Source organism: Salmo salar, chromosome 16 (genome assembly GCF_965601325.2).
Source record: "Salmo salar chromosome 16, fSalSal1, whole genome shotgun sequence".
In the NCBI taxonomy this organism is placed as follows: Eukaryota; Metazoa; Chordata; class Actinopteri; order Salmoniformes; family Salmonidae; genus Salmo; species Salmo salar.
The window spans coordinates 41,177,241-41,194,887 of NC_138306.1; the positions used below are offsets into that span (position 1 = coordinate 41,177,241).

The following is a 17,647-nucleotide window of genomic DNA, read 5'->3' on the forward strand; positions in this document are numbered from 1 at the left end:
GAGAGCGCATGAGCAACACATGCTACCAGCAAGAGCGCACATCATAGAGCACGAAGTTTGACCAACCCTGTCTCTTCTAACGATAACGACGTGTTGTCACCCCTCAACAACTCAGGTTTGTGAACACTATTAGCATACAGTTTTGAGGAATGATTGTCGTGACATTGTTTCTTATCAGCTTGCTTAGGCAAGGTTTTGAGGCGCGCGTAAAAGTAGTTTACCAGGTTATGTCAGTCTGTGTTTCCGAAGTGACTTTGGAAATACTGTAGCAATGTGGAAATGAATGTTAAGGCACAGGTTTTTAAATGCATTTGCATGTCAATAAGTGTCCATGTTTTGTAAAATAATACTGAACATTTTACAGAAAAAAACTAAAATGTATCCGTATTTTTAATGACTTAAAGAGGGTTGTAAGCTTTTATTTGTTTTGCTATTATGTGATATATAATACTATAGATTACGCGCCATATAGTCAGCTGTTTCTCTCAACAAAACGAATGCAAAGAAAATCGGTTCTGCCGTGTTGCGTCAATCGGTCGATATCGTTCTCAATTGTCAATACAGAATGTGAATTCAACCAAATGCCAAGACACATTAGCTACTCATAGTAGGCCTACCTTTTCCAACGTGCTGCAATAAACGTTTCTGTGAAAGCTCTTGACTGGAGCAGAATATTGGGAATAGCCTACTGTCTTGGCACAATATTATTCAGCAAAACAAAATGTTACTCTCAGTTATTATTATTTATTATGATAATAATGTGCAATTGTTTATACATTGCTTTTTGGATTATTATGTTTTTTCATTATGGTAAAAGCAGTATGCTTTCTTGGACCTAACAAACTGTATATGGTTGTTTTGTGTCAAGGTGATTAAACATGACTTAATATCACACCAGAGGAATGAGCATGGATCATTTGAGTTTAAAAAGAGAACACTAGATTCAGGGATCTATTTGGATATTCACAGGTACATTGAACGGACGTCATCTGAATAACAATGTCCAACAATGTCATATTTCTGTAATACATCATGTAACAAGTGTATAACTTGACTGTTAGGGAGCAGTGAGCGCACTAACAAAACAACAACAGTCACTGTTTTCCCGACACTGTTGGCCTTGAGTTATTTGAAACCATGCAATTACCTGCAGCTTCCCATATGAGGTGGACCAATATGTCAGGAAATTGTATGACAGCGTGTGTTAGCAACTAGACATTTTTCCAGGTTCCTTTTTTTGTTTCAGGCAAGCCAGAATAGAAAACCTGAATGAAATGAATATTTGTAGATATCTATGGTGCTATTCCACCTTCCAAACAGCTATTAGGTGTGGTTAGACCAATCACAAGCAACAGATTAGAACTGACAATAAGACGACGTGTTTCATTTGAACCTCATTATGTCCAGCTTGATGCTCTCTGCCCAGTTCATAATTGATATTAACAGGAAACACTAGCAGCAGTGTAGGGTAAGCTACTCAGAAAATGTAGTTTACCAAGCTACCAATTCCTTCACACTGGGATAAGTTAAGATACACTACAGCTAAACCTTACTTAACTGAAGTTACTACGTCATTCACTACATCCAAACTTCTTAGTGATAAATTATCTACATCTGAAATGTCAAACTCCAAATTGCAGAACAGATCACTGGAGTCAGATGTTAACAGAATGTGTCATTTAGCCTATTAAACACAACTGTTTCAAGTGAGAATTATCTAGAAGAAAAAGAAACGCACACCTAGGTGCTGGCTAGCGGAGTAGAAAACTTGAAAATAAGGGAGAGCCGCACACAGATCAAAGGTGTTATTACGTGCTCCACTAAGGCAGTTATTTATCTTATAACTTGTCCTTGTGGTAAAAATGATGTGGGTAAAACAAAGCGTGAATTAAAAGTACGTATCTCAGAGCATCGTAGCACCATTAGGTGCAAAAACTTGACTTACCCAGTTGCGGCCCACTTTTTGGAAGCAAACCACTCGATTTCGTCTCTGCGTTATATTGGCATCGAACATGTCACCCTCTCTAGGAGAGGGGGTGACCTTGATAATTTATTGTTAAAACGAGAGGCTGCCTGGATCTTTAACTTAAAGACCCTTGCTCCCTTCGGTCTCAACATAGACTTTGATCTGAAGCCATTCTTGTGATTAATGTAACTTTGCCATTGTAATTGTTTGTAAGCTAGTGTAGTCTAAAATGAATCTATGATCGTATGCTATCCACTTGTTTTTTTGTATGCTGTTCTTTGTATGCCATTTTTATATTTGAGAATTAACCAATGATATTAGGCCACACTTGGCCATGATTACAGACACCTGTGCGCCTTTTGACACTATATTAACGAGTCATCTCGCAGTGTTTGTGATCATACCCTGATGAAGACAGCTTGGTTGTCGAAACGTTGGATATAAAATATATATATATATATATATATATATATATATTTATTATTATTATATTTTTTTTTTTTTGCATCTGAGCTCCTAGAATGTGCGGCTCTCCCTTATTTTCAAGTGCGAATTAAGCAGGTCGGATGCCGAAAATGAAAATAAATTATTGCCTAATTCACCCATATTTTATTTTAGCCAAATAAGTAGTGTGTAGTTCCAATAGTTAGCTACAACGCTACATGGCAAACAAGTAATTAACTACTGAAAACACTACCTAGATTTGAATCCAAGCTACTGCAACATGTAGTTACATTTCTAGTTTGACAACATGTAGTTCACTACTCCCCAACACTGATCTAGGAGCAGCTGCTTATGTGTATACTGTATCTTTCATTTTGTCCTCTGTTTGTTATTGGATACAGCATGACCAGCTGTATCCAGACACAGGGAAGTGCTATTGGCTATCCCCGCTGTGCATACAGAACAGACATCTATTGCCTTAGTCTGTTGCCAGAGTCCAAGAGCAATTTGAGTTGAGGAAATCTGTGCTGGGTGTGAGTGACCTAAGCCTCCAAGGCTTTATCTGAATTGTGTTGCATTGTATTACTATCCTCCTGGCTTATTATGAAGCTGGTTGACTGTAATGAGTAATCAGAGGCTTCTTTTCTTTAGTCTGATATGGTAATGATGATCTACACCAGTAATCTGAGAAGCGACAAGGAGGAAACCTGTGGGATTAACACTAATAAAGCACTCATGTCCTTGTCAAGTGCTACAGGGTGACTAAACTCCTGCTATTATCCATTTCATAGCCCTTATCATATCTCACTATTGCTCTCAATGCTTATATTTACATAGGAACTGTGTTATAGAGTAAACCTGCCTTGCTAGCTCCCAACATGATGAAAATGTCACGCTGTGGTGGGATTCAATTTTGAGCGCCAGTTCAGATGTGGCCACACACTGCGTTTTGAATGTCTAACATCCTTTATTCCCTCGAACAGAAGCTGGCATCTCCCAAAAGGCCGTAGCGGCCAGCAGCTGCACGTACTGTTTCCATCAGCCGTATCTGCATCTACAGTTATTTGAATGGAAGAGAACAGAGCCGTCGGTCATGGAACTCTAACCTCGATTGGGAAACACAGGGTTTCGATTTCCTGCCGAGATCGCTCTTCAAATATTCATCGTCCCTATATTCTGGAGCCATTTGATAATTGACACTGGGACAGGTTTTATGATCTCCTCTCTTCATCTGAGCGTGTGGAGCACCATTACAGATTGTCCTTTAACCTCTCAAACCGGACCTATTAAACCAGCCTTTGTGTTGTGGCCCAATGCTTTCTTGGACTAGAATCTGCTGACAGTTAGGAGATATTCTGTTAAACTCTCCCTTTCTTCTCTAATTGTGTTTGGGCTGCTTTTCTTAGAGAAATATTATTCCGAGATGCTTGAGGATTTCCCTAGTCCAGAGATCAGTTTTACTGACTCTCTGACTTTACCAACATCCTGTGTTTGGGGACTTCACTTTCTTGCTTAATCCATTCTTTAGTGCTCAATTTATGCCTTCTGTTGTGACTTGGATCTGGACAGTTAGCATGTATTGTATAGCCCAGCTACCAGTTTGACCGGACAATTAGCATTTTTAGTCCTCAACTGCCATTTCACTTAATTTCATTTGTAACTTTGTGGCCAGAGATAAGAAAAGAGGGACCTTCAGCACGTCTTCTTTTCACAGACTGAAATGTATTGTATTATATCCTGTGTGAGTTGCTCTAACCTTTACCAACCTTTCCTTTGGACATTTTTAGTTTTGACTTTGCGGACTCTGTATTGTTGGTGCTCTGCGGAGCGTGTAATATATGTGTTGATATTCCCTGATCCCCACAGCCGACCAGAACAGAGGAAAGTTCTGTCCTCTGACTTTGGGAGTGCTGACATCTTCATATTCCTGCCCACCCTGCCACCCGCTCCCTCCCAGATATCTCTGATTGATGTTCGTCTGCCTGGCCGACTATCGTCCGCTTTCCTTCATGAATACAGACGTGAATCACAGGGATTAGCATTCCGCTCTTCTTCTCTGGCCGCCTCTTCCTCAGTGGTGTCTCAGCTCCATACACACGTCTGGCAGTTCCGCTGACGTGGGGGGTCTGTGATGAGTGGCAGGGGGCCCCGGCAGAGGGAGCCCTGTCGGACGCTACCTCACTCACTGCCACTTTGGAAAGCCCTCGTCTCACTGAATATTTCATGGTGTGATTTGGGATGTAAATTAAAGATGTATTCCAGGTGGGTTTGACTGGACTGAGTCTTATTCTCTGTGACTGCTGGGGAGAGTGGCTGTTCTAAGGCTGCCCTTCACCCTGGCAGTCTCGTAGGGATGCAGGGTTGGAGTGACCAAGTCTTTTCTGGGTCTTGTTGTTTGGCTTTTTCACAGGGAAATTGAGATGAATAGAAACTCAGAAAGAAAGAATTTGAGTGTTAGTGTCTATGTGTGTGTGTTGATTTACTGTAGACTGTGTGTGTGTGTGCCAATGAGAGACTTCTAAATTTGTAATGCCTGCATCCCACCCTCTGAGAGGTGGCTGTTTTCTCTGCCAGCATGGAGTAACCTCAAAGAGTGTAATATTACTTCATCAGCAGCATGGGCTCTTTATGGAAGGCCACAGGCTCCCTGCGGTGCGACACACACTGACAGCTCAGACAATCAGTAATATTACACAAGCATCCTGGAGTGGAAGCAGCCGTTCTGAACTAGATTATCTCCCCTGCTGGGTTGTAGTGTGTTGCTGTCCTCTCTCACCAGATGACCCTGAGTCTAGCACAACACCAGCCCAGCACGGGATATGTTCATGATGTAATACATTTGTCTCATAACTGATCCAAACACTAATTGGAATTGACTGATCATGTTTATGCTTCCAGTAGTCTGCATGATGCATCTGTGGGATAACAGAGTGGACTTTGTAAAAGGAAAACGCTTAGCCATTGTGCTCCTGTCTAGAACAGATTTGTCCTCCTCTCTCTGCCTGGGCAGTATCACGGTGAGGAATGTCTTCCAGGGAACCCACAAACAATTTATAACCTCCAAAGGCCACCGTTTCCTCACTAGAATAGCCTGAATGGCTTATACTTCAAAATTATGAGGGTGAATGGGAGAAAAGTACATTTATATATGTGAGTCGACATGTCTGGAGAATGTATGAATATACAATTCATCTCGCTGTCATTTTATTCGCTGCGTTGTTTTTAAAAGGTCAGCGGTCTCAAAGTGCTCCACCCCTTCACCCCCTGCTCGCCCCACTCGCCCCGGCACCAACACATGCACACTCAGCAAAAGAAGACTGTGCTTCTCTTCTCACTAAAGTGGCAGGCCGACTAGAAGGGGATGGCAGAGGGCTAAACGGGCACTACAAGATGGAATAGCTGTATGTTTAATTGCTCAACTTGATCTCTACAGTAGTGTTTGAATAGCAGCAAGCATCATTAACTACAGTGAGGATCAGAGACCAGGGCCTGGCCTGAGACTGAGAGGAACGCTTACTGTAAAGGGAAATGCCAATTTGCCCATTTTGTCTTTGGTTGTCTCTAAAAATACCTCTGTTTATGAGGTGCGTGAGCGTATAGTGTTTTTATATAGACTGACGCTAACGAGCTGAGAGGCTTGGATGCGGTTGGAATTTGGTTGGTTTGTTGTTGTTGGGAGCCCAAGGTGACCTGGTGCTATACTGCTCATTAAAAACGGAGTAGTTTGAGCCCTGAATGCTGATTGGCTGAAAGTTGTGCTATATAAGACCGAATACCACGGGTATGAAAAAAAACGAATTACGTTGGTAACCAGTTTATAATAGCAATAAGGCACCTCAGGGGTTTGTGGTATATGGCCAATATACCACGGCTAAGGGTTGTATCCAGGCACTCCACGTTGCGTCGTGCAAAATAACAGCCCTTTGCCGTGGTATATTGGTCATATACCGCACCAATTTGGGCCTTATTGTTTAATTAGTCCCCTCGTGCTGGGATGAATGGTAGAGGACAAACACTAGTATATCTATCTATACACGGCTAAAATCAAAGAAGCACATCAATAAGGGCCATGATGGATGGCATCAATAGGTTTTCCTATGGACCATACTGTGTTACCTCTTCTGTATTTCCTCAGCATATGTTTTTCCTACAAATAACAGTTTTTTTTAGGGGCTGGATATATCCTGAGATTTGTTGACTGGCTTCTCTCCTCTTCCAATTCACCTTTATAAACACAACATTGGAAAGGGTTCCTTCAATTCTCTGCAGTCCTGTGAGACTGGAGGACATTTAGATCTTTAGAGGAGGGGGTTGCTTCTCTATCTTTTCCTCTCTCTCTCTCGCTCTCTTTCTCTCTCGTTACCATCTCTCTTTCTCTTTCTGTCGCTCTTTCTTTTATCTTTCCTTCTCTCTCTCTCTTGGCTGTAGTTAGGTGCTGCAGTTAGAGGGAGTTTGATAATACAATAATGGTGTTGGACCTAATGAAAAGATATTGCCCTGCCATGTTAATGCAGGTTGTGTGTGTGTGTGTGTGTGTGTGTGTGTGTGTACACTTGGAGAGTAGGGAAAGGGTAGAGCAGAGCCCAGTAAGGTAACTAAATGTCATTTAGCTATTTCTTCATTTACTCTGATGAGCTCTGTCACCACCGGTGTGACCAATGGCCCTGTGTAGTCTGACCCGGTGTGTGTGTGTGTGTGTGTGTGTGTGTGTGTGTGTTAAGATGCGGGTGTTCTATAAAGAGTGATAAGGTAGGTCTTCCCTCTGCACCTCTCAGAGGACTCGTTCCAGCAGCAGGGCTGAGAGGAAGTGTCCTCATGGAGTAATGGAGTGGGCGAGCGAGCCTGATGGATCGTGATGGTTGGAGGGAGGACTAACGAGGAGGAAAATAAGCTGAACAGTCTCCCCTCCCCTCCCTCCCTTCCCACTGACTGAGTGACTGTACACACACACATGTACACACACACATGCACACACACACAAATGCAGGCAGGCAGGCTGGCAGACATGTGTATGCGCATTCACACACACACACGCGCACGTACACAAACACATGCATGCACGCTCACACACACACACACACACACACACTGACAGCCACTGAATAATGCTTTTCCTTGACTCCTCAGTGACAGAGAGACTCTATCTTTGTGTTATCCTCTATCTAACACACTATCAAGGTCAGTTGTAACGAGTGTTGAACAAAGCAACGAGTTATCAGACACGTACAAATGGATGGTGTGTAAGGTTTCTCTAAACAGTTTTGCCAAATTGCCAAATTTTTCCTTGCAAACTTTAATTTCTAAGTAAAATCAATAGTTAGTTTTCCTACTGTAGTGTAAAAGGAATGAGACCTTTGAGAACACACCTATGATTGGATGATTGAATCCATAGCCATTGTTGGCGTGGAGGTGAGTCTGTGCTCAATGGGACATGTGACAGGTGATTAGTTAAATGTTTGTCTCAGGGTGAATATGATCCTATTGAACAGTAGTCGGTTTCATAGGTACTCTGTCTCTGTCACACACAGAGAGCCACAGGCACGACGCAAGGAGCCACAGACACGAAGCAAGGAGCCACAGGCTCAGCAGGGAGGGAGGTGTGTTTCCTGTTTCTTTGTCATTCCCCAAAGAGGGGCATTCTCTGCCAGGAGTCTGTTTCTGCTCCTTACTTTACTTTGTTCCCTCTCTACATCCCTACCTCCTTTTTCTATTTCTGCTCTGCCTACCATCCAAGTGTCAGAGGAAATAATTGAGATGCCTGTGTGTGTGTGTGTGTGTGTGTGTGTGTGTGTGTGTGTGCGTGTGTGCGTGGGTGTCCATGTGTGCATGCAAGCTTGTGTGTGTCCACAAGGGCTTTCGTTAGCCGGTAATAACCGCCTTCTGATGATAAATAAAATTGATGCAGGCCAATTGTCTTGGAGAACAAAAATAATCCCATTGTGAAGAATGCTTTTTAGCCTATTAATTGATGGAAATACCAGTTGATGTAAATACATTTGACTGGCAATGCTTATCGGTCTATAGGTAATTTGCATCATTTTGGGGAATTAAATTCTTGTGTATTTTCGTTAGTCATTATATCTTATTTTTCACACATGCAGAGCATACAGATACATAACCTAGTTTTCTGCTACAGCTCCTGTTGCTGCTGGAGTGAAACGGACTTTTAGAAGCCCAATCAATGAGCAACAATTCTAAATGCAAAATATATATTTTTTATGGCCACGATTTAAAAGACTGGAAATTGAAGTGCGCTTCCCATTCACTGTTCAAGTGCATAGACAATGGTATACAGGCTTCAGTGTGTCACGGGACAGCCTTGCAATGAGCTGGAGGCAGCATGCAATTTGAAAACATTTACTTAATTGTTTGAAACGTGAATGTTTTACTACATATGAGGCATGTCTTTCCTTGCTTCAAAGTAGCCTAGCCAAAATCCGACAATAGAAATGTGGAGGCAATTATTTTATAAAGACTTCCATTGAAACCAGTAGCCTATTCTCTCATGTTCTATTGTTTTTCAAATCAAATTTATTTCATTGTCTATTAGCCAAAGTGTAACGATGTGCGCTGAGAGTCGGGAAGCAAGTTCAGGAAGTGAGTGATTTAATCAATAAACCAAACATAATACAAAACAAGAAACACGAACAACGCACAGACATGAAACAGAAACAGAAACAATGACGCCTGGGGAAGGAACCAAAGGGAGTGACATATATAGGGAAGGTAATCAAGGAAGTGATGGAGTCCAGGAGTCACGATGGTGACGGCTGTGCGCCATAACGAGCAGCCTGGTGACCTAGAGGCCAGAGAGGGAGCACATGTGACAGTACCCCCTCCCTGACGCGCAGCTCCAGCTGCAGGACGCCGACCAAAATGACGATCCCGGAGAACAGGACGGACTGGTCACCTCTGCAGAGGCGCAGGAAACCCGTCACTCCGGCTGAGATGCAGGAGCATGGCGCTGGAGAGAGAGCATAACTGATGGTACCACTGCTCGGCGCGTTCGGCTCCAGCCAAGGGACGATCCCGGGGATCAAGAGCGGACCGGTCACCCCTGCTGATGCGTGGGAACCTGTCACCGGCTGAGGCAGGGGAGCCTGGTGATCCGGTTGAGGCATGAGAGCCTGACGAGCCAGTGGAAGCAGGGGAGCCTGGCGATCCGGCGAAGGCATGAAAACCCGATGAGCCGGCTGAGGCATGAGAGCCTGTAGCGGCTCCCGGCACCCAACGTCATTCCCACCTAACCAAAGAAAAACAAAAAAAACACTCCCTGATGCTTCCCTTCGGTAAGGCGTCATTCTGTAACGATGTGCGCTGACAGTCAGGAAGCAAGTTCAGAGAGTGAGTGATTTAATCAATAAACGAAACATAATACAAAACAAGAAACACGAAGACATGAAACTGAAACAGAAACAATGACGCCTGAGGAAGGAACCAAAGGGAGTGATATATATATATATATACGGTGGGATTCGAAATGGTCGGTAATCTGTTTGTTGACTTGGCTTTCGAAGACCTTAGAAAGGCAGGGTAGGATGGATATAGGTCTGTAGCAACTTGGGTCAAGAGTGTCACCTCCTTTGAAGAGGGGGATGACAGCAGCTGCTTTCCAATCTATGGCAATCTCAGACGACACGAAAGAGGTTGAACAGGCTAGTAATAGGGGTTGCAATAATTTCGGCAGATAATTTTAGAAAGAAAGGGTCCAGATTGTCAAGCCCAGCTGATTTGTAGGGGTCCAGATTTTGCAGCTCTTTCAGAACATCAGCTGAATGGATTTGGGAGAAGGAGAAATTGGGGAGGCTTGGGCGAGTAGCTGTGGGGGGTGCAGTGCTGTTGAATGCAGTAGGGGTAGTTAGGTGGAAAGCATGGCCAGCCGTAGAAAAATGCTTATTGAAATTCTCAATTATAGTGGGCTTATCGGTGGTGACAGAGTTTCCTATCCTCAGTGCAGTGGGCAGTTGGGAGGAGGTGTTCTTATTCTCCATGGACTTTACAGTGTCCCAGAACTTTTTAGAGTTTGAGTTGCAGGAAGCAAATTTCTGTTTGAAAAAGCTAGCCTTGGCGTTTCTAACTGCCTGTCTGTATTGGTTTCTAACTTCTCTGAAAAGTTGCATATCGCGGGGGCAGTTCGATGCTAATGCAGAACGCCACAGGATATTTTTGTGTTGGTTAAGGGCAGTCAGGTCTGGGGAGAACCAAGGCCTATATCTGTTCCTGGTTCTAAATTTCTTGAATGGGGCATGCTTATTTAAGATGGTGAGGAAGGCATTTAAAAAAAATAACCAGGCATCCTCAACTGATGGGATGAGGTCAATATCCTTCAAGGATACCAGGGCCAGGTCGATTAGAAAGGCTTGCTCGTTGAAATGTTTCAGGGAGCGTTTGACAGTGATGAGTGGAGGTCGTTTGACCGCTGAACCATTACGGGTGCAGGCAATGAGGCAGTGATCGCTGAGATCTTGGTTGAAAACAGCAGAGGTGTATTTAGAGGGCACGTTGGTTAGGATGATATCTATGAGGGTGCCAGTGTTTGCGGCTTTGGGGTTGTACCTGGTGAGTTCATTAATAATTTGTGTGAGATTGAGGGCATCAAGCTTGGATTGTAGGATGGCTGGGGTGTTAAGCATGTCCCAGTTTAGGTCACCTAGTAGCACGAGCTCTGAAGATATATGGGGGGGCAATCAGTTCACATATGGTGTCCAGAGCACAGCTAGGGGCCGAGGGGGGTCTATAGCAGGCGGCGACGGTGAGAGACTTGTTTTTGGAGAGGTGGATTTTTAGAAGTTCAAATTGTTTGGATACAGACCTGGATAGCCTGCAGAGCTCTGTCCTGCTATCTCTGCAGTAGATTGCAACACCGCCCCCTTTGGTCGTTCTATCTTGTCTGAAAACGTTGTAGTTAGGGATGAAGATTTCAGAGTTTTTGGTGGACTTCCTAAGCCAAGATTCAGACACAGCTAGGACATCCGGGTTGGCAGAGTGTGCTAAAGCAGTGAATAAAACAAACTTAGGGAAGAGGCTTCTAATGTTAACATGCATGAAACCAAGGCTATTACGGTTACAGAAGTCATCAAAAGAGAGCGCCTGGGGAGTAGGAGTGGAGCCAGGTACTGCAGGGCCTGGATTCACCTCTACATCCCCAGAGGAGCAGAGAAGAATGAGTATGAGGGTACGGCTGAAAGCTATAAGAATTGGTCGTCTGTGACGTCCAGAATAGAGAGAAAAAGGAGCAGGTTTCTGGGGGCGATAAAATAGCTTCAAGGTATAATGTACAGACAAAGGTATGGTGGGATGTGAATACAGAGGAGGTAAACCTAGGCATTTAGTGATGATGAGAGAGATATTGTCTCTAGAAACATCATTGAAACCAGAAGATGTCATAGCATGTGTGGGTGGAGGAACTGAGAGGTTGGATAAGGTAACATGAGCAGGGCTAGAGGCTCTACAGTGAAATAAGCCAATAAACACTAACCAGAACAGCAATGGACATTGCATATTGACATTGAGGAGAGGCATGCTTAGCCGAGTGATCAAAGGGTCCAGTGAGATTCAGACAGCTAGCCGGGCCATAGGTAGCAAGCTGGTGGAAGATGGAGGGAGGTCTGTTTTTAGCCACCTCGTGCGTTTCCGTCTGTGGGTTAGTGGGGTTCCGTGTGGAAGGGGGGGACCAGTCCAAGTTGGCAAAATAGTTAGTTATAGTGGCCCAAGAAAAGTGTCCGATAGACCTATTCAGATCGCAGCCGATAAGACAGCTAACGATTAACGATTAGTGGGCCGCAGATGGGCGATCAGGTTACGTCGCGACGGAGGGGCCAGTTGGATAACTCCCTCGGGCAGATAACATCGGTGATCCAGTCGTGAAAGCCCGATGGGGCTCCGCATCGGCAGTAAAACGGGTCAGGATAGGTGATTGTAGCCCAGGAGACACTTCAGCTGGCTAGCTCAGGAAAAGCCCACGAGTGGCTGACGGAACTCTTCAGCTGGCTAGCTCCGGAATAATGTGTGTTAATTCCGGGACCGACGTTGCCAATAGTCACTCAGGTAGCAGCTAGTTAGCTGCAAGATCCAGGTGTAAATGTCCAGAGCCTGCGGTAGAAATCGGGGAAAGGAGAGAGAATAGGTCCGGTGTGCTCTGGTCTGAGTCGCGCTGTACAAAAACTGGCGATAGCTTTTTGAGCTAATGGATAGTTGAGGACAGCTAACCGTGGCTAGCTGAGCTCCAACGTTAGCCAGTGAAAATGGCTAACCTCTGGCTAGCTTCTGTTGTGGATTTCGGATTTGAGGTAAATAATACTTTATTTTTTAAATTGGTGAGGCGGGTTGCAGGAGAGTGCTTTGAGGTTGAGTTTTAGAAGAAAAAATGTAAAAAGATAATGCAAAGAAAACTGAACTGCTACGCCATCTTGGAACATACGCTAGTACAAACATTATGCTAGTTGTTGAATCTTTACATCTCCCCTCTTTCAACATATCTAATGGATATTTTCATATTTGTCACATGAGCTCTCTCACATTATGGTGCACTTTTGACTATTGTATTCCCGCTAATTGCATTATAGAACGAACATACAAATCAAATCAAAAATGTTATTTGTCACATGCTTCGTATACAACAGCTGTAGACTAACAGTGAAATGTTTTCTTATGGGTCCTTCCCAACAATGCAGAGGGGATTTTTAAAAAAAGAATATAAAAATGATGACACAAGGAATAAATACACAATGAGTAATGATAACTTAGCTGTATACACAGGGTACCAGTATCAAGTCGATGTGCAGGGGTACGAGGTAATTGATGTAGATTTGTACATATAGATAGCGATAAAGTGACTAGGCAACAGGATAGATAATAAGCAGTAGCAGCAACATATGTGATGAGTCAAAAGAGTTCAAAAGGGGTCAATGCAGATATTCTGGTTAGCTATTTGGTTAACTAATTATGGCTTGGGGGTAGAAGCTGTTCAGGGTCTTGGAGGAAGAAGCTGTTCAGGGTCCTGTTGGTTCCAGATGGTGCATCGTTACCACTTGCTGTGCGGTTGCAGAGAGAACAGTCTATGACTTGGGTGGCTGGAGTCTTTGACAATTTTTAGGGCCTTCATCTGACACCGCCTGGTATAGAGGTCCTGGATGGCAGTATGATGTACTGGTCCGTACGCACTACCCTCTGTAGCGCCTTGCGTTAGGATGCCAAGCAGTTGCCATACCAAGCAATGATACAGCCAGTCAAGATGCTCTCAATGATGCAGCTGTATAACTTTTTGAGGATCTGAGGGCTCATGCCAAATCTTTTCAGCCTCCTGAGGGGGAAAAGGCGTTGTCGTGCCTTCTTCATGACTGTGTTGGTGTGTGTGGACCATGTTAATTCCTTAGTGATGTGGACACCGAGGAACATGAAGCTCTCGACCCGCTCCACTACAGCCCCATTGATGTGGATGGGGGTGTGCTCGCACCTCCGTTTCCTGTAGTCCACGATCAGCTCCTTTGTCTTGCTGATGTTGAGGGAGAGGTTGTTGTCCTGGCACCACACTGCCAGGTGTGCTGTTTCATTGTTGTCAGTGTTCAGGTCTACCAGCGTTGTGTCGTCATCAAATTTAATGATGGTGTTGGAGTCGTGCGCAGCCACACAGTCATGGGTAAACAGAGCGTACAGGAGGGGACTAAGCCCACACCCCTAAGGGGCCCTCGTGTTGAGGGTCAGCGTGGCGGATGTTTTGTTGCCTACCCTTACCACCTGGGGGCGGCCCGTCAGGAAGTCCAGGATCCAGATGCAAAAAAAGGTGTTCAGTCCCAGGGTCCTGAGCTTAGTGATGAGCTTGGAGGGGACTATGGTGTTGAATGCTGAGCAGTAGTCAATGAACAGCATTCTCACATAGGTGTTTCTCTTGTCATTCGAGTGTAGCCTAGTAGGCATTGCTGTGCTTATAATGTGAAGAAATAATAGTTTATCAACATTTTAAGCTAAACTTCCTCTTCTGTTGCATCAGCTTTTAGCTTTAGATGTTTGTTATAATGCCTAGGTCTGCTGGTTGTATGAGTTTGGGATCTATTGTCCCACAACTGTCCCAGTCTGTTTTAGGTAGGCTATTTCGTTCTCACACAGAATGACAAGCTGACCAATAGAATAGGTTAACTTTTCTACTATGGAGGATAGTAGATTTACATAGGTTTGTGATTTTGCTGTTGGTTACTCATCTTGTTGGCTGAGGAAAAGTAAATGTGGATCGTTATTCTAACATCTCAAAGTGCACATCAGAATTCGGTAAGAAGGACGTATGCCGTTACATCCTCGAGTTGCATGTTCTGTTAGATGAATTACCATAATCTAAATGTGATTTCTGTCATTCTGAGCACCGTGAGTGGACGCCCTAATCAGGTTACGCACCCAATACATATGGGTCTGGTCAATTTCTCAAATGTCCGGTCAATTGAAATGCTGCAGGTCAAATGTCTGGCGCTATGTTTTCCTAACGGAAACCCTGGTGTGCACGTGTCTGTGATGAACCCCCATGCTGAGGGACATGTATGGCTCTGTAGCATCAGACACTCAGTTAGTCAGGCTAGTCTGCATGCCTCTACTGTTTTGTGATGTAATAGTTGTGTGTGGTGTGGTGCTGCCATCTGTCTCTGGTTGCTGTGGTGCACACACACAATTTGCCCATTTTCACTTTATATTAAAGTTCCATCACTCGTTCTCAGTTGTAGTACTTTAATGAAAGACCACAGTGCAGTGTGTAATCATACGTGTAGCCAGTCCTTACAGCTGGGGAGGCAGCCAGCCAGAGTCTGTAGGGAGCTGTGTGTCAGGAGTGGAGACCACTGGGGAGCTGGTGATTGAGGACGAGAGGAGAGGGACGGAGGGAGAGAGGGAGGAAGAGAGAGCAAGTCGAGGTAGACAATAGTAGACAACGAGGTAGACAATAGTATTAGCAGGGATGACAATGTACAGTCGTGGCCAAAAGTTTTGAGAATGACACAAATATTAATTTTCAAAATCTGCTGCCTCAGTTTGTATGGTGGCAATTTGCATATACTCCAGAATGTTATGAAGAGTGATCAGATGAATTGCAATTAATAGCAAAGTTCCTCTTTGCCATGCAAATGAACTGAATCCCCCCAAAAACATTTCCACTGCATTTCAGCCCTGCCACAAAAGGACCAGCTGACATCATGTCAGTGATTCTCTCGTTAACACAGGTGTGAGTGTTGACCAGGACAAGGCTGGAGATCACTCTGTCATGCTGATTGAGTTCGAATAACAGACTGGAAGCTTCAAAAGGAGGGTGGTGCTTGTAATCATTGTTCTTCCTCTGTCAATCACGTGCCGTCATCATTGCTTTGCACAAAAAGGGCTTCACAGGCAAGGATATTGCTGCCAGTAAGATTGCACCTAAATCAACCACTTATCGGATCATCAAGAACTTCAAGGAGAGCGGTTCAATTGTTGTGAAGAAGGCTTCAGGGCGCCCAAGAAAGTCCAACAAGCGCCAGGACCGTCTCCTAAAGTTGATTCAGCTGCGGGATCGGGGCACCACCAGTACAGAGCTTGCTCAGGAATGGCAGCAGGCAGGTGTGTGTGAATCTGCACGCACAGTGAGGCGAAGACTTTTGGAGGATGGCCTGGTGTCAAGAAGGGCAGCAAAGAAGCCACTTCTCTCCAGGAAAAACATCAGGGACAGACTGATATTCTGCAAAAGGTACAGGGATTGGACTGCTGAGGACTGGGTTAAAGTCATTTTCTCTGATGAATCCCCTTTCCGATTGTTTGGGGCATCCGGAAAAAAGCTTGTCCGGAGAAGACAAGGTGAGCGCTACCATCAGTCCTGTGTCATGCCAACAGTAAAGCATCTTGAGACCATTCATGTGTGGGGTCGCTTCTCAGCCAAGGGAGTGGGCTCACTCACAATTTTGCCTAAGAACACAGCCATGAATAAAGAATGGTACCATCTGTCAGGTACTCAGCAGGAAGGTCTGATTTCTCTATTATTAAAACAAGACCCAGATGGCAAATATAAAGACCCAGTCTATCTAAAAAACTGGAGGCCCTTTACACTTCAATGTTATGATGCAAAAATACTAGCAACATGCATAGCACTCAGAATTTAAAAGGGTTTTACCAGGTATTGTTCATCCTGATCAGACAGGTTTTTTACATGGACGATACATTGGAGATAATATACGAAAACTACTAGAAATAATAGAACATCATGAAACATATAAGAAGCCAGGAATGGTATTTATAGCGGATTTTGCAAAGGCATATGATAAAGTAAGACTGGATTTTGTTTATAAATGCCTGGATTTTTTTTCGATTTCGGTAATTCTCTTATAAAATGGGTAAAAATAATGTATAGCAACCCCAGGTGTAAAATAGTAAATAATGGCTACTTCTCAAAGAGTTTTGAATTGTCAAGAGGAGTTAAACAAGGGTGTCCGCTGTCACCATATCCATTCGTTATGGCCATCGAAATGCTAGCTATTAAAATCAAATCCAATAACAACATTAGAGGATTAGAAATCCAAGGCTTAAAAACAAAGGTGTCCATGTATGCCAATGACTCAAGTTTTATGTTAAGTCCGCAAGCTAGATCCCTGCAATGTCTCATTAAAGATCTAGATAACTTTTCTGTACTCTCTGGACTAAAACCTAATTATGATAAGTGTTCAGTATTACATATTGGATCCTTAAAAAATACAACTTTTACATTATCCTGCAGCTTACCTATAAAATGGGCTGATGTTGAAGTAGACATACTCGGTATTCATATCACAAAATATGTAAATAAGCTCTCCACAATGAATTTCAATAGAAAACTTGTAAAAATAGACAAGATCCTGCAACCATGGAGAGGTAAATACCTGTCTATCTATGGAAAAATTGCCCTGATTAACTCCTTAGTCATATCTCAGTTTACTCACTTACTTATGGCGCTGCCTACTCCTGATGATTCGTTTTTCAAATCATATGAGCAAAAAATATTTCGCTTATCTGGGACGCTAAACCAGACAAAATAAAACAAGCCTATCTATATAATGAATATGAATTGTGTGGGTTGAGATTATTAAATATAAAAGCACTAAACCTCTCTCTAAAAGCTTCACTCATTCAAAAGTTTTATTTGAACCCTAAATGGTTCTCAAGTAGATTAATAAGAAAAGCTCATCCATTGTTTAAAAATGGTCTTTTTGCCTTTGTGCAGATTGCCATGTCTCATTTTTGATTAATTGAAAATGA

The 17,647-nt window shown here is 43.6% G+C and overlaps 1 protein-coding gene across 1 annotated transcript in view; it reads left to right on the top strand.

Moving 5' to 3' along the window:
* ctxn1 (cortexin 1) overlaps positions 1 to 17,647 on the top strand; it is a 26,551-nt gene continuing 8,904 nt past the window's right edge. Inside the window, exon 1 of the mRNA XM_014148717.3 lies at positions 1 to 115. The gene's annotated coding sequence lies outside the window, so the exon portion shown is untranslated. The remainder of the gene's footprint in view (positions 116 to 17,647) is intronic.